At 40.9% G+C, this 13,373-nt stretch overlaps 1 pseudogene; it reads left to right on the top strand.

Moving 5' to 3' along the window:
* Nucleotides 1-668: 668 nt before the first annotated feature.
* On the top strand, nt 669-5,129 carry Thrap3-ps2 (thyroid hormone receptor associated protein 3, pseudogene 2; annotated as a pseudogene).
* Nucleotides 5,130-13,373: the final 8,244 nt, after the last annotated feature.

Below are 13,373 nucleotides of genomic sequence, written 5' to 3'. Positions count from 1 at the left end.
ACTAACAATCTTCTACATTCCCTTCATATTGGAGACATTGCCCCAACTGGTTATTAAAATGTGGGCCTCCTCGGCTTGATATGCCAAACCCAAGCCTTGGAGACATGGCCCAGTTTATACTGTAAGTTGAGAACGGATTGATCTTCATGTACCAGTTTCTCCTTAGCCCCTGAGCATCTTATATGTATGTGACTGTGGCTCTAGGAAAAAGTGATGTACGGTTATCCTGTTCAGTGTTCATGGATTCAACATTTTTTAATGATTTCTACATGGGGGCAAGTCGCAGATTCTAAAGCAAAACTAGTTTGTGCCTTCAAGGGTAGTGCCTTTCAGGGCCCAGCTTCTAGAAAAAAGAGCTTGTTTGGGAAGATGAGAGCTGGTACCCTGAAGCAATGAAGTAGATTTTTGAATCATTAATATTTCTTTACTACATATTTTTTTAGAAGTCGTAGAAACCACACAGTGTTTGACTTTCCAATAGCTTGTTCTGTAGGACTGTATAAACCTATGAATTACTCTATCAAGAGCACAACACTATAACCCACACCCAGGAAATGTTAGCATGATGTTGTGCTTCCATTATCCCAGTACAGAGGATAATTGCAGGATAAAGAAGACAATTCATCAGCCTATGGAAAAACTACCTTTATAAAGTGTACAAAATTACCATGGTGATATTTGAGTATCCGTTCCTTACCAAGTCCTCCATGTTTGTTTTTGTATGCTACATTGTACTTAGAAAAGTGTTGAGAAAGTTAACTGTGTTGGAGTTTCTCTCTATCTACAGGCCTTTTGATCCTAAAGCTGTGAAAGTACGTTTATTCTAGCATGACTTTCATTCATCCGTGGGAAGTGTATTTAGAGGGCATAGCAACAGTCTACAATGCGAAGTCATGGACTGTGCCTCTGTTTTCTTGACTTCCCATGCTAGATAATAAAAGACTTTTTCCAATAAACAGATATAGGTATGTCAATTGTACTTAGCCAAAACCTGTTCATTGTTTTTATTATCTTTATTAACTTGAGTATTTCTTATTTACATTTTGATTATTTTTCTCCTTCCCAGTTTCCAGGCCAACATCCCCTTAACCCCTCCCCCTCCTCTTCTACATGGGCTTCCCCTCCCCATCCTCCCCTCATTACCACCCTCCCCCCAACAATCACGTTCACTGGAGGTTCAGTCTTGGCAGGACCAATGGCTTCCCCTTCCACTAGTGATTTTACTAGGCTATTCATTGCTACCTATGAGGTTGGAGCCCAGGGTCAGTCCATGTATAGTCTTTGGGTAGTGGCTTAGTCCCTGAAAGCTCTAGTTGCTTGGCATTGTTGTTCATATGGGGTCTCGAGCTCCTTCAAACTCTTTCAGTCCTTTCTAAGATTCCTTCAAAGGGGGTCCCGTTCTCAGTTCAATGATTTGCTGCTGGCATTCGCCTCTGTGTTTGCTGTATTCTGGCTGTGTCTCTCAGGAGAGATCTGCATCCAGTTCCAGTTGGCCTGCACTTCTTTGCTTCATCCATCTTATCTAGTTTGGTGGCTGTATATGTATGGGCCACATGTGGGGCAGGCTCTGAATGGGTGTTCCTTCTGCCTCTGTTCTAAAATTTGCCTCCCTATTCCCTGCCAAGGGTATTCTTGTTCCCCTTTTAAAGAAGGAGTGAAGCATTCGCATTTATTCATCCTTCTTGAGTTTCATGTGTTCTGTGCATCTAGGGTAATTCAAGCATTTAGGCTAGTAGCCACTTATCAATGAGTGCATACCATGTGTGTTTTTCTGTGATTGGGTTACCTCACTCAGGGTGATATTTTCCAGTTCCATCCATTTGCCTATGAATTTCATAAAGTCATTGTTTTTGATAGCTGAATAATATTCCATTGTGTAGATGTACCACATTTTCTGTATCCATTCCTCTGTTGAAGGGCATCTGGGTGTTCGTTGGTTTTATTACAAGAGTGAATAACTGTGATAGACACTAGAGACATAGCAATAGAGTTAGAAATCACATTATTATATCTATTACTGTACTGGTATGATAGTAGGAGAGTCAGACAATAAGCGAGTAGGCAAATCGACATGTTGGACAGTGTCCAGAGTCATAATTTAATACAGAAAAAGAAAGTGGCATGAGAGAAATTAGTAAAGCCTCCTTTGAGATGGGATGATAATGGTTCATGTGGAAGTTGCTCTTGTCAGTCTCACTGGCCAACATTGTGTTTTGTATGTGACAGCAGAGGTAATATGAACAAGATCATTATTAAGATGAATATGGGGGCAGGAATGGGGGGCGAGGTTCGGGCCGGTTGTGCAGTCGCGAGACTGCAGCTGTAGTCGCTTCAGCAGGTCAAAAGGTGTAAACTCTTCCAAAATGTCAAAACAAACAAATCCCAGTCTGGCCCTTGCTCTTCTCCCTCATGAGCTGCATCCAGATCTTGGTCTCATTCATTTTCAAAGTCTCGGTCTGGAAGCCGGTCTGTCTCTCATTCAAGGAAGTGCAGGCTGAGTTCTAGGTCCCGTTCCAGATCATATTCTCCAGCTCATAACAGAGAAAAGAGTTACTGCAGAGTATATCAGAATCGAGATTTCTGAGGTCACAACAGAAGCTATAGGAGGCCCTACTACTTCTATGGGCGAAAGCGAGGTTTTTATCCCTTGGGACAGTATAGCCGAGGTGGCATGGAAACTACCGTTTCAAATGGCAGAAATACCAGCAAGCATACAGTTCTCTTCAGGGCGGTTCTCGATCCCAGTCCCTCAAGAGAAGGTCCCCTTCACCACGGTCCAGGAGTCATTCTAGGATCTCTGATAAGTCATCCTCTGACAGGTCAAGACGGTCCTTGTCCTTCCAGTCGTCCTCCAACCACAGCAGGGTTGAGTCGTCTAAGCAAAAGTGTAGAAAAGAGAAGAAGTCCTCTTCCAAGGATAGACGGCCATCTCAGGGAGCTGGTGATAACCAGGGAGATGAGGCTAACGAGCTGACATTCTCTCGAGGCACCTCTCAAGATATAAAAGAGTCTGAGAGCTCAAAGTCATGGCCAGACGCTACCACCTGTGGCACTGGTTCTGCTGCACCAGCCACGGTTTCTGATCCCCAGGCGAGAAGTCCAGCTCTCAAAACCCCCGTCCAGTCTGTGGTGGTTAGGCAAAGGTCACCAAGGCCTAGCCCTGTGCCAAAACCTAGTCTTCCATTTTCTAATACATGCCAGATGGGGTCATCTACGTCGGGTGGTGCTAGATATCAGTCTGGAACATACCAAGGTCAGTTTGACCATGGGTTTTTTAATTCAGCCCAAAAGCGCCCTGTGGGTAAGAGTCCACCAGCCATTGGCTCTGTATAGGGTTCATCTCAGAAAGAGGAGAGCGCTGCGTTGGGAAGAGCAGCCTACACAAACAGATATCTGGAAGAGCAGAAGAGGGAGAGTGGGAAGGATAAGGAGCAGAAACAAATACCGATAAAGAGAAGCTGACAAAGAAAGGGGACTTCTCTGACGCTGATATCAAAATGAAATCTGACTCATTTGCTCTCAAGACGGACACTGAGAAGCCCTTCGCAGGCAACCAGTCACCCAACAGGTATAAGCTCCGGGATGACTTTGAGAAAAAGATGGCCGACTTCCACAAGGAGAAGATGGATGAGCAAGATAAAGATAAAAATAGAAGGAAGGAACCTGAGTTTGATGAAGAGCCCACATTTATGTCTAAAGTCGGAGCCGGTGCGAGCAAAAACCAGGAGGACGAGAAGTCAGGCAAGTGGGAGAGCCTGCATGGAAGGAAGGAAAAACTGAGGGAAGCAGAGGAGCCTTTCACAGAGAGATTCCGAAAGGAGGAGCATGAAGGGTCCACGAGGAGCGAAAGTGGGCACAGGGGCTTTGTGTCCCAAAAGAATTTCTGAGTGATTGCAAACAGTGTGGTCCAGGAGAAAAGTTCACCGTCTCCACCAAGGAAGACCTCTGAGAGACATGACAAGCTGGGAACCAAATGGGGAGTTTTCCTAAGGGAATTCTTCGTTTTCCACTACTCAGGAGGCCCAGGTCAATGTCTGGATGGACTCCTTCCATGAGGACCTTGCACGACCCAGTGGCTTATTGGCTCAGGAGCAAAAGCTTTGTCCAGATCTAGTCCATAAGAACAAAAAGGAGCAGGAATTCCGTTCGGTTTTCCAGCACAGTCAGCTCACTCTCAGCGTAGCCCCTCAGAATTGTTTGCCCAGCACATAGTGACCGTTGTTGATCATGTTAAAGAGCATCCCTTTGGATCCTCTGGAATGACATAGCATGAAGGCTTTAGTAAATACCTAAAGAGAGGAAATGAACAAGAAACAGCAAAAATAAGAAAAGCCCAGAGATACACAGGAGGATAGACATTTCCCGCCCAGTACATTCAGAAAGCATGGTTTGAGTCATGCGGAATTGAAAATTCCAGGGGAACCTGGCTACAAGGCTAAGGGAAAATACAAAGATGATCTTGTTGATCTTCGCCTTGCTTGATATTGAACGTCATAAAAACAAACAAACAAACAAAAACATAAGAGAAATCTTAAGCAAGGTAAATCAGGAGAGTTGGTGGATTCCAGGGACTCCAACCACAAAAGAGAAAGATCAACTGAAAAGCCATAAAAGATCAAAGAAGCAGAAGCACCACAAAGGAAGAGACCGGTCTAGGTCCTCCTCCTCCTCCTCCTCTTCCCAATCATCTCCCTCCTACAAAGCAGAAGAGTACCCCTAGGAAGCAGAGGAGAGGGAGGGGAGCACCACAGGTTTTAACAAATCCAGACTGAAGACCAAAGAGGTGGCAGAGCTTGGGGAGCCTTCCAATTTCTAGCCAGAGGGAGAGATTGGGGCAAAGGAAACTATTCTGGTAACAGTAACAACAGCAATGATGCTTTTCAAAAGAGAAGCCAGGGAGAAGAATGGGATCCAGAGTACACACCCAAGAGCGAGAAGTATTACTTGCAAGACGACCCAGAAGGCGAAGTCATGGCCAAGGAGCCTTCCCCCAGGGTCGGGCCAATTCGTGTTCAGGAAATCCATTACCAGCCCCAAGTGGGCCTTTGACAAGTTCAGTGGGGAGGAGGAAGAGATTGAAGACAGACAGCAGAGAAGAAAGGGACAGTTTACAGCCCTCACCTGTGTAGGGGCCACTCTTGAAGGAGCCCTTGCCCGGGGAGAAAGGCACTGGGATCCTCAAGAAGATCCTGAAAACCCCACCCCACAACCCACTAGCCACACAGAATCCCGCTACAGCAGAGTGCGTCCCTGGTGCCATCTCACTGGATAGAGGACGCTGCCACCAAGCCTTCCTCAGGGTCATGTTTCCAGCGGAACACACACCGGGGGCTCCCCGCTGTTGTTTGTGTGGGGTGGGGGCAGGGTAGGGAGAAGGATTCGAATGCCTGGACTTTGCTTTGATTTTGTCCTCCCATCCCCACTCCAGCCCCAATTAGACACCAAGTTTTCTTAATTTAACTTCATTTGGAACTAAATGGATATTTGGTTTTCAGTCTCTTCCTGTCCTGAGTTTTTTAAAAGCCCTTTTTCCCCCTTTTCTTTCTTTTCTTTTTTTAGTGGGGGAGGGGGTATGTAGTAATATTAGCATAAATATTTTAATTTGGAAAACAAAGCATGGTTTTTTATTCATTTTTCCAAGTGAATAAAAATTAAAGTGTTCACCTCAGTTTGGGACCAAACTGCTCGGATCTTTGTACAGCCGGTTTTGTATGTTAAGGAGGAGTTTAAGGCCTTTCTGACCACCTCATGTTCGCCTTTCTACACACCCATGTGTCACGTGGAGTTGCTCCCAGCCTCCCTGTGCACCCTGCTCTTGTCTGATTTCTCCTGGGCTGAGCTTCCCATTCTCACCAGCAGCTCCAGCATCCCGAACCTTGTAGTCCTGCTGGTCTTCAGCAAAAGCAGTGGAAGCTGGAGGGCAGTTTCTGGACGGGGTTTTCTAAGAAGCTTCTGAATTCTATTATCTTTACAAATATGAGAAAATAACTTTTTGAATATTTTTATTAATCATTTTATAAAATGAAAAGACTCCTATGTTTGATTAAGGACGGTAGTTATGGCTGGGTGGTCTGTAGGGTTGTGTGTTTTGGGGATTTTCCTTTTATTCTCTTTTTTAACCTTACGTTTTGGGCTGGAACATTTTCAGATGTTAGGGGGCCTCCTTATTAAAGGGTCCTTGTGTTTGCCTTCTGGGGTGGCGTAGTGGTCTCCAACAGGTGACTCACTGCATCTGTGCATCTATTAGATGCCGACTGCACCCTCCTCCTCTAGCCTTCGCTTTGGGGTTGCTGTTCATACTTCCCTTTACTTTACTAATTTCAAGTAATTTCTTTACTTGGGTGATTCATGATTAAAGGAGAGGAAAAAAACACCCTTAAACTTTTGTTTCAACTCTTCCTGCTCAGGAAGAGGAAGAGGAGGAGGAGAAGGAGGAGGAGAAAGAGGAGGAGGAGGAGGAGGAGGAGGAGGAGGAGGAGGAGGAGGAGGAGGAGGAGGAGGAGGAGAGACAGATGTAAAAAAAGAGAAAAGAATTGTATCAAGGTGAAACAAAGGTGACACAGACCAATGATTCAGATTTCAATGATTCAATGAAATTTGAAAACATGAAAAAGGTACACACAGTTTATGTATATTGTATTCAAAATAGTCTCTCAGAAGCCTGAGTAGGGTGGTAAATACCTTTAGTGAAGAGACCAGCAGACCTTTGTGAAAGAGTCAGCTTACTCTTTGTACTAAGTAGTTACAGACCAGCTGGGATATCTATAAATAAATAAATAAATAAATAAATAAATAAATAAATAAATAAATAAATAAATAAATATAAAAGTTTATCTCTCAAGATTTCCTTTCTCAAATAAAAGAAAACTAAAGGAATAAAAAAAAACCCACAAATGCTTGTGTTTTTAAAATTTTGTATTTTTTTGTTGAGTGTGTGTGTGTGTGTGTGTGTCTGTGTGTGTGAATGCATGTGTGCATGTGTGCATGTAGGTGCACTTGCATGTGTTATGAATGAGTGTGTGTGTGAGTGTAAGTGTGTGAGTGTGTGTCTGTGTGTGTGAGTGTGTGCGTGAGTGTATGTGAGTGTGTGTGTGAGTGTGTGTGAGTGTGTGTCTGTGTCTGTGTGTGTGAGTGTGTGTGTGTGTGCATGAGTGTATGTGAGTGTGTGTCTGTGTCTGTGTGTGTGTGAGTGTGTGTGTGAGCGTGTGTGAGTGTGTGTGTTTGTGTGTGAGTGTGTGTGTGAGTGTGTGTGTTTGTGTGAGTGTGCGTGTGTGAGTGTGTGTGAGTGTGTGTGAGTGTGTGTGTGAGTGTGTGTGTGCATGTGAGTGTGTGTGTGAGTGTGTGTGAGTATATGTGTGTGTGAGTGTGTGTGTGTTTGTGTGTGTGTGTGAGTGTGTATATTTGATGAGGTCGGGGTCAGTTGGTGGGTGTTGGTTCTTCCTTCCTATAGGTTCTGGAGATGGAACTCCAGTTCTCAGGTTTAGTGAAACCCATCTGCACCCTCTAAGCCTCCTTGCCAACCCTTTGTTGTTTTTCTTTATCATAGTCTAGACTCATTCTCTGAGGTCTGCTCCAGTAGCTGCTTGGGCTTCCATGGACTCCCCAAAACATAAGTTGCATCTTCTCCAAGAACTCACCAAGGAGACTTGTCAGCCAAGTTACCCTAAATTTGCCTGATGCTCCTCCACACATATCCACTGGGATGGAACTAGCGTTTAAATAATTTATCCAGGGTTACGTAGCTAGCGATCGCAAATTAGGAGCAACTCCTAGCCTTAATAGAAATTGCAGCATTCCTGGTTCACGTAGAGCCATGAGGGGAATGAATGTATCACCGCTCTGTGCTTTTCCTCTGTCACCTCAGAGGCCCTGGTGTCATGCCTCCGTGTGTTACAAGTGCCCGGGGAGCTTTTGGTGAAGGGCATACGCAAAGAACACACATCTTCGTTGCAATGTGAAACCACATGTGCAGAATTGTTCTAAAGACCTAGACTAACAGCCATCTTACTTACAATTAAGGGTCCAAGAAAGCATTGAGAAGTAATAAGGAGAGAGGAAAAGCTGAAGAGAAATGCAAATTCATGCCTTGCCTTCCTCCAGGGATCTAAATCAAATCCTCATTGTATAATTTGATTTAGTTAGTCATTGTTTCTAATTAGAAATAATCACATTTACATGATTTCCCCTCCTTTTTAGTTTCTCACCAAAATTGCTTTGCTCAATTATGCCACTTTATGGTTTCATATAATTTGTATCTCTTGACTCAACAGTTCCCTGTGTCATTTGGAATGCGTTTTATTTTATTTATTTTTTTTAAGAAGTGAAAGTTTGAGAGCCATCCTCCAGCTGATCATAAGGCTTAAGTAGTCGCGGCAAGCGCAGAAGCATGCTAAAAGCAAACTGAGGATCCTTGAAAGTTCAAAACTGGGATGATGCTTATTACTAACTATATGTGAAAATAATTAAAGATTTAATTATTTGAGGAAAAATAAATTGGCAGTTTCTGCTTTTTGAGTCATTAAAAACATGTCTATTGCTCTAGGGGCTTTCAAAAAATGTGCAAAAAAAAATTGACTACCGCAGCTTTGATGTTGCAAGTACTTTCCTAATAAAAATTCAACTTAAATATGTACCACAGTCTTTGCTTTTCATCCTAAACATGCCAACCTATTTTCTGATTCTTTTTTTAAATGGTCTCATGTATTCCATCTAGCCTTGCACTGCCTAAGTAGCCAAGAATGACATTAAACTTCTGCCTGTTCTGTCCTTGTCTCCTGAGAGCTGGGATTACTCTCTTTCAAAGAGAAGGGCTGATGGGTAAGTTCACTGAGATGTGTCAATACTATAAGGAAAAGTTTTAACTTATTAAAATAAAATCAAGACACATGGAACTATAAAGACTTTTTATGCTCATCTACAAATAAAAAAGACAGTGTTAAGTGCAAGGGTATTAGCTTTGTGGCAAGAACAACACCGAGCTGCTAGGTACACGGATGAAGCCAATGACAATATTCCTATGACGAGATGTAATAGACTCTAGGAGGACTCTAGGAGAAATGGATAGGAATGGAGTTATGGTCAAGAACATGTCAAATCATTTCTTTCTATGCACAAAATATGCATAACAATAAATGTGTATATAACTTATGAGAACACACTCATTTTCCTTCTGTTCTAATTTTCCCTACACTGTTTTTAAGGAGTCATTTAAAAATGTTGGTGTAATAAATACCTATTATTTTGTAATGCTGTCTAAGTGGATCAGGTCCAGTAATGTACAGGAAAAGGCATTTACATTATATTGGAAACATTAAAACAGAATATATATTACGTATACATGTATATTATATATCTGTAGCTATCTATGTTTCTATCTATCTATCTATCTATCTATCTATGTATCTATCTATCTATCTATCTATCTATCTATCTATCTATCTATCTATCTATCTATCTATCTGTAAGAGAGTTTAATTGGTTAATAGCATTTGCCACCAAGCCTTAAGATTCACTCTTCTACATGGTGCAATGATATAACTGTCTCTTGCAAATTGTCATCTGACCATCTGACATCCACACACGCTATAAATCAATTAGTAATATGTTTGTGTGTGCGTGTGTGTGTGTGTCTGTGTGTGTGTGTGTGTGTGTATGTGGTATAGATAGATAGATAGATAGATAGATAGATAGATAGATATCACAACATATGTAGATATTTACTAAATGTAAATTGAAAACAGTGCCTTGATTGGTAAAGATTTCTAAACTGCAGGCATGGTCATGGTGAAATCTCTAAAGTATTGAATACTTTCAAGGGTCCTGACTGAAGAACTCATAAGACTGGTAGCTAGTCTGTAATGTTAATCAATTGGATTAAGACATACCTAGGCTAGCCATAGAGTATAGCACCTATCTGGGGAAGGTGGGTCTCTGTGAGAGCATTTCCAAAGATGATTAGATCATGCAAGCTGTGATGTAATCAATGACGTACTTCTCCCTTGTATTCATAGTATGCTCTCAGTGTTGGATGCCATGAAATGTGGATGATAGAGTCTTGATGGAGGAAGTGAGTAGCTCAGCTGAGGTTATCACCGGGGAGAATGCCTTGTCCTGGCTGCTTTCTTTTTTCCTTTTCTCTGTTTTGCTGGGATCCAGGGTAGGAAAAACTGCATCCTGGAATACATCCCTGGCATCATAGAATGGTACCACTGAAACCAAGATACAAGATAAACCCCTCTCTATACTTTTTTATGTTAGATACCGTGTCATAACAGCAACAAAATTAACTATCGTAGGAACCAGACATGGGACATATTTGGGGCCAAGATCTCCAAGAAGGCAGTACAGAGGTTATACAGGAAAGTAGTCTGCTCTTTTACATGAGGTTCCATACACTGACCTACAATTTTCAAAAACAGAAAGAAGGATCTAAGATAAGGCAAAAGAAGAAGATGGAGGGAAAGTATCCAGGCACTTAGAGCTCATGGATATTTCTGACTCATTTTGGTAAAACTTAAAAACCATTGGCCTTAACTTCGTTTGTGTGCTTGTTCTTTTTTTTTTTTTTTTAACATGGACTGTAGAATCCCATGTTAGTGCATGGCCATTATTCAGGGTAGTATATGAGATTATAACCCCAAAGATGAGCCTCTTTAAGGGGAAAAAAAGTGCAGAAAATATGTCAGAAGATTCTTAGTGGCTAGGCGAATAGAGTCCAGTTAACTGCATTTACTTCTTGATGAGTCAAAGATTTAAGTGACATTGAAAGGCACAAATAGAAAACACAAGAAAGGGAAACATTGCTACCTTTTGTCAAAGTACAAATTAGGGTTTTCTGTTCAATAACTTAGTCATTATTTCTTTTCAAAATACAATATTTTCATGTAAATAAAAATCATCTGTAGCCAAGACAACTTCTAATAGACATAATCAGAATACATAATTATATAAAATGATGATCTGTATTATATTGACTTCAATAATGGAATTGCCTCTCAGAGCAGTAGGAGTCATTTCTTTCCAACAATGTTTGAAGCAGTTAGGATTTTCCTAAGTCATGAGTAAAATAGAAAAAAAATAAAAAAGGGAAGCAGAGTAGTGGTACTGTATCAATACTTTTTTGTCTTTTTGAGTACTCAATTATTGTTGATCATATAAATGTGTGTACTATAATACTTAAGTAATGGAGAATAAATTCTTATCTCTGAAGCCATTTTCATTGAATAAGTTGTCTCCAAATGCTTCTGATTGTGTGTCCTGATGTAATGAGTAAAGGTAGAAACAAATGTCCCATGATGCTCTGTGCAGCACAGAATAATGGGGGGTGTGTCCCCAAAAAAGGGAGCTTGTATTTGAATCTCCATTCTAATCCATTTAACCTTGACCTACTTCCACACTCTATCTGAGCACCATTTTCACCATTACAAAAGAAGTATTCCATTTTGGGTTAGCCAGGACCTCCTAGGTCTTCCCTGAAATGTGGCTGATAAACACTGTATTGGGGGAAAAAAAACTAGTTTGCCCTCTCCTTTGAATATCCTTTTTGTTATAGGTGAGCTCCATCCGTAAGTTTTCTTCTCCATGCTGGAATTTTGCCTGGCTTGAGTTTGTGCAGCTCAAAATAAACCATATGAAATAAAAAAAAATTATACCAATGTAGATTACGCATGCTTACTGGTAGTTTTAAATGCTTCACTGTGATGTGCTTTATGGAGTTGCTCTATATAACGTCTATGTACACGCTTTCGCTGCATAAGGCTTAGCTATCACTGAATTTTTCATTTTAGCCCTTGGAATGAAAAGCTTATATGGAGACAAGTGTATCTAGCTTTTCTCTGGACTTTCATTTCTTTGCCCAATAATTTTTCTTATCTGCTGCACAGGTGTACCCAAGTATCTGTTCCTCGACAGTGGAGATGTTTAGAGGATTAGTGTACTGAGTGGCAGGTTGACTTGTATTACAGTTCCCTTCCTGTGTGGCCTGCCTTCATGTTCCTGAGATACAATGTATCACAGACAAGATGCATGATGACAGGAAGAAGGCTCTTCTCTTATTGTCAGGCTGGAAAAAAAAAAAAAACCAAACAAACAAAACTTGTGAATCAAGGTTAGCCTGCAGCTCTAATGCCTTGTCCTGTCAAAGCAGAGAGAGAGGCTTTCTTTTTGAACAAAGAGGCAAAGTCTGATTGTTCCAACAGCATCATTTTGTAGATCACTAATATGTACTTATCTTCACCCAGAACACCCAAATCTGAATGGACTGATAACCTTTCTTATTAGTATTTGATTCTACATCTAGTAAATATTTTCTGCTTTCATTTAGGTTTCAAAGCACCTTCGAATTCTATTTACTGGGGCAAGCAGTATTAGTAGAGAAATGCAGTACTAATTAATACTCAAAAGAATAAAGGATCCTGGAAACTTTTCCTCTTCTTCGTTCAGTTTTTAGATGAAAACCACGTGCATATTCTTCTAAGACAGCGTGCAAAGCTATCTACTGTAAATGTTTTCTTGCTTTTCTGTTCTCTTAATTTCTTTGGAGTTTCTTCCGACCTGCGAGCCGATTCCTTTGCCTACATACTGTATCCTTCCTAAGTTTCTTCAAATTGCACCGCTTCAGATACACATTCTTCCCTTTGCTTCCTTTATTGATTTAAGTTGCACGTTTTTCTTGCCCTCGTATATTTTTTACATGGCATGGAAATAGAGATACATTAAAACGGCTTTTTATTTACAGACAATTGATTGCAGCAATTTCAATGAATAGGTTTTGTGCACAGCGCACCTGCCACATGAAGGAACATGTCTAGGACATGTTTGTGATATTATATTTGCTAGGTCAAATGTCATATACTAATAGGTCAAATGTCATATACTAATAATGCTGATAAGTGTTGCTAAATTACTTTATATAAATATTTCATCAGTATTTTACTTTTCCACCTATTTATGAAAGTATCTGTTTCCACCCAACATTCTCAGTTGAACTCATTATTGAATTCTCATTGACAGCTAAAATGATAGGTAAAAAACAGTGGTCAGTGTAGTATTGAACTTGAGTTTTATTAATATCGTTAATATCGAACATCTTTCATTGGTTAAATCCTACCTTATCTGTTGAGTATGTATTCAAATGTCTCATTTTGTCTTGCATATTTTATGAAGAAGCAATCTCATATATCTCAGGCTGGCTTATGTAGCTGAGGTAAGCCTTAATTTTTTTGATGCTGCCTTCGCCAAGTTACAAACGAGAGGTTAGAGGCATGTTCAACCATGCCTAATTTATATGGTACTGGGAATATACGCTCACAGGAATTTGAGCTATGTATTTCCACATACTAAAGTGTCCCTTTTATACTTTGAAACATGAATTT

This window comes from Rattus norvegicus, chromosome 10, assembly GCF_021556685.1.
Source record: "Rattus norvegicus strain SHRSP/BbbUtx chromosome 10, alternate assembly SHRSP_T2T, whole genome shotgun sequence".
Lineage (NCBI taxonomy): Eukaryota > Metazoa > Chordata > Mammalia > Rodentia > Muridae > Rattus > Rattus norvegicus.
This window is presented reverse-complemented; position numbering and strand designations above follow the sequence as displayed.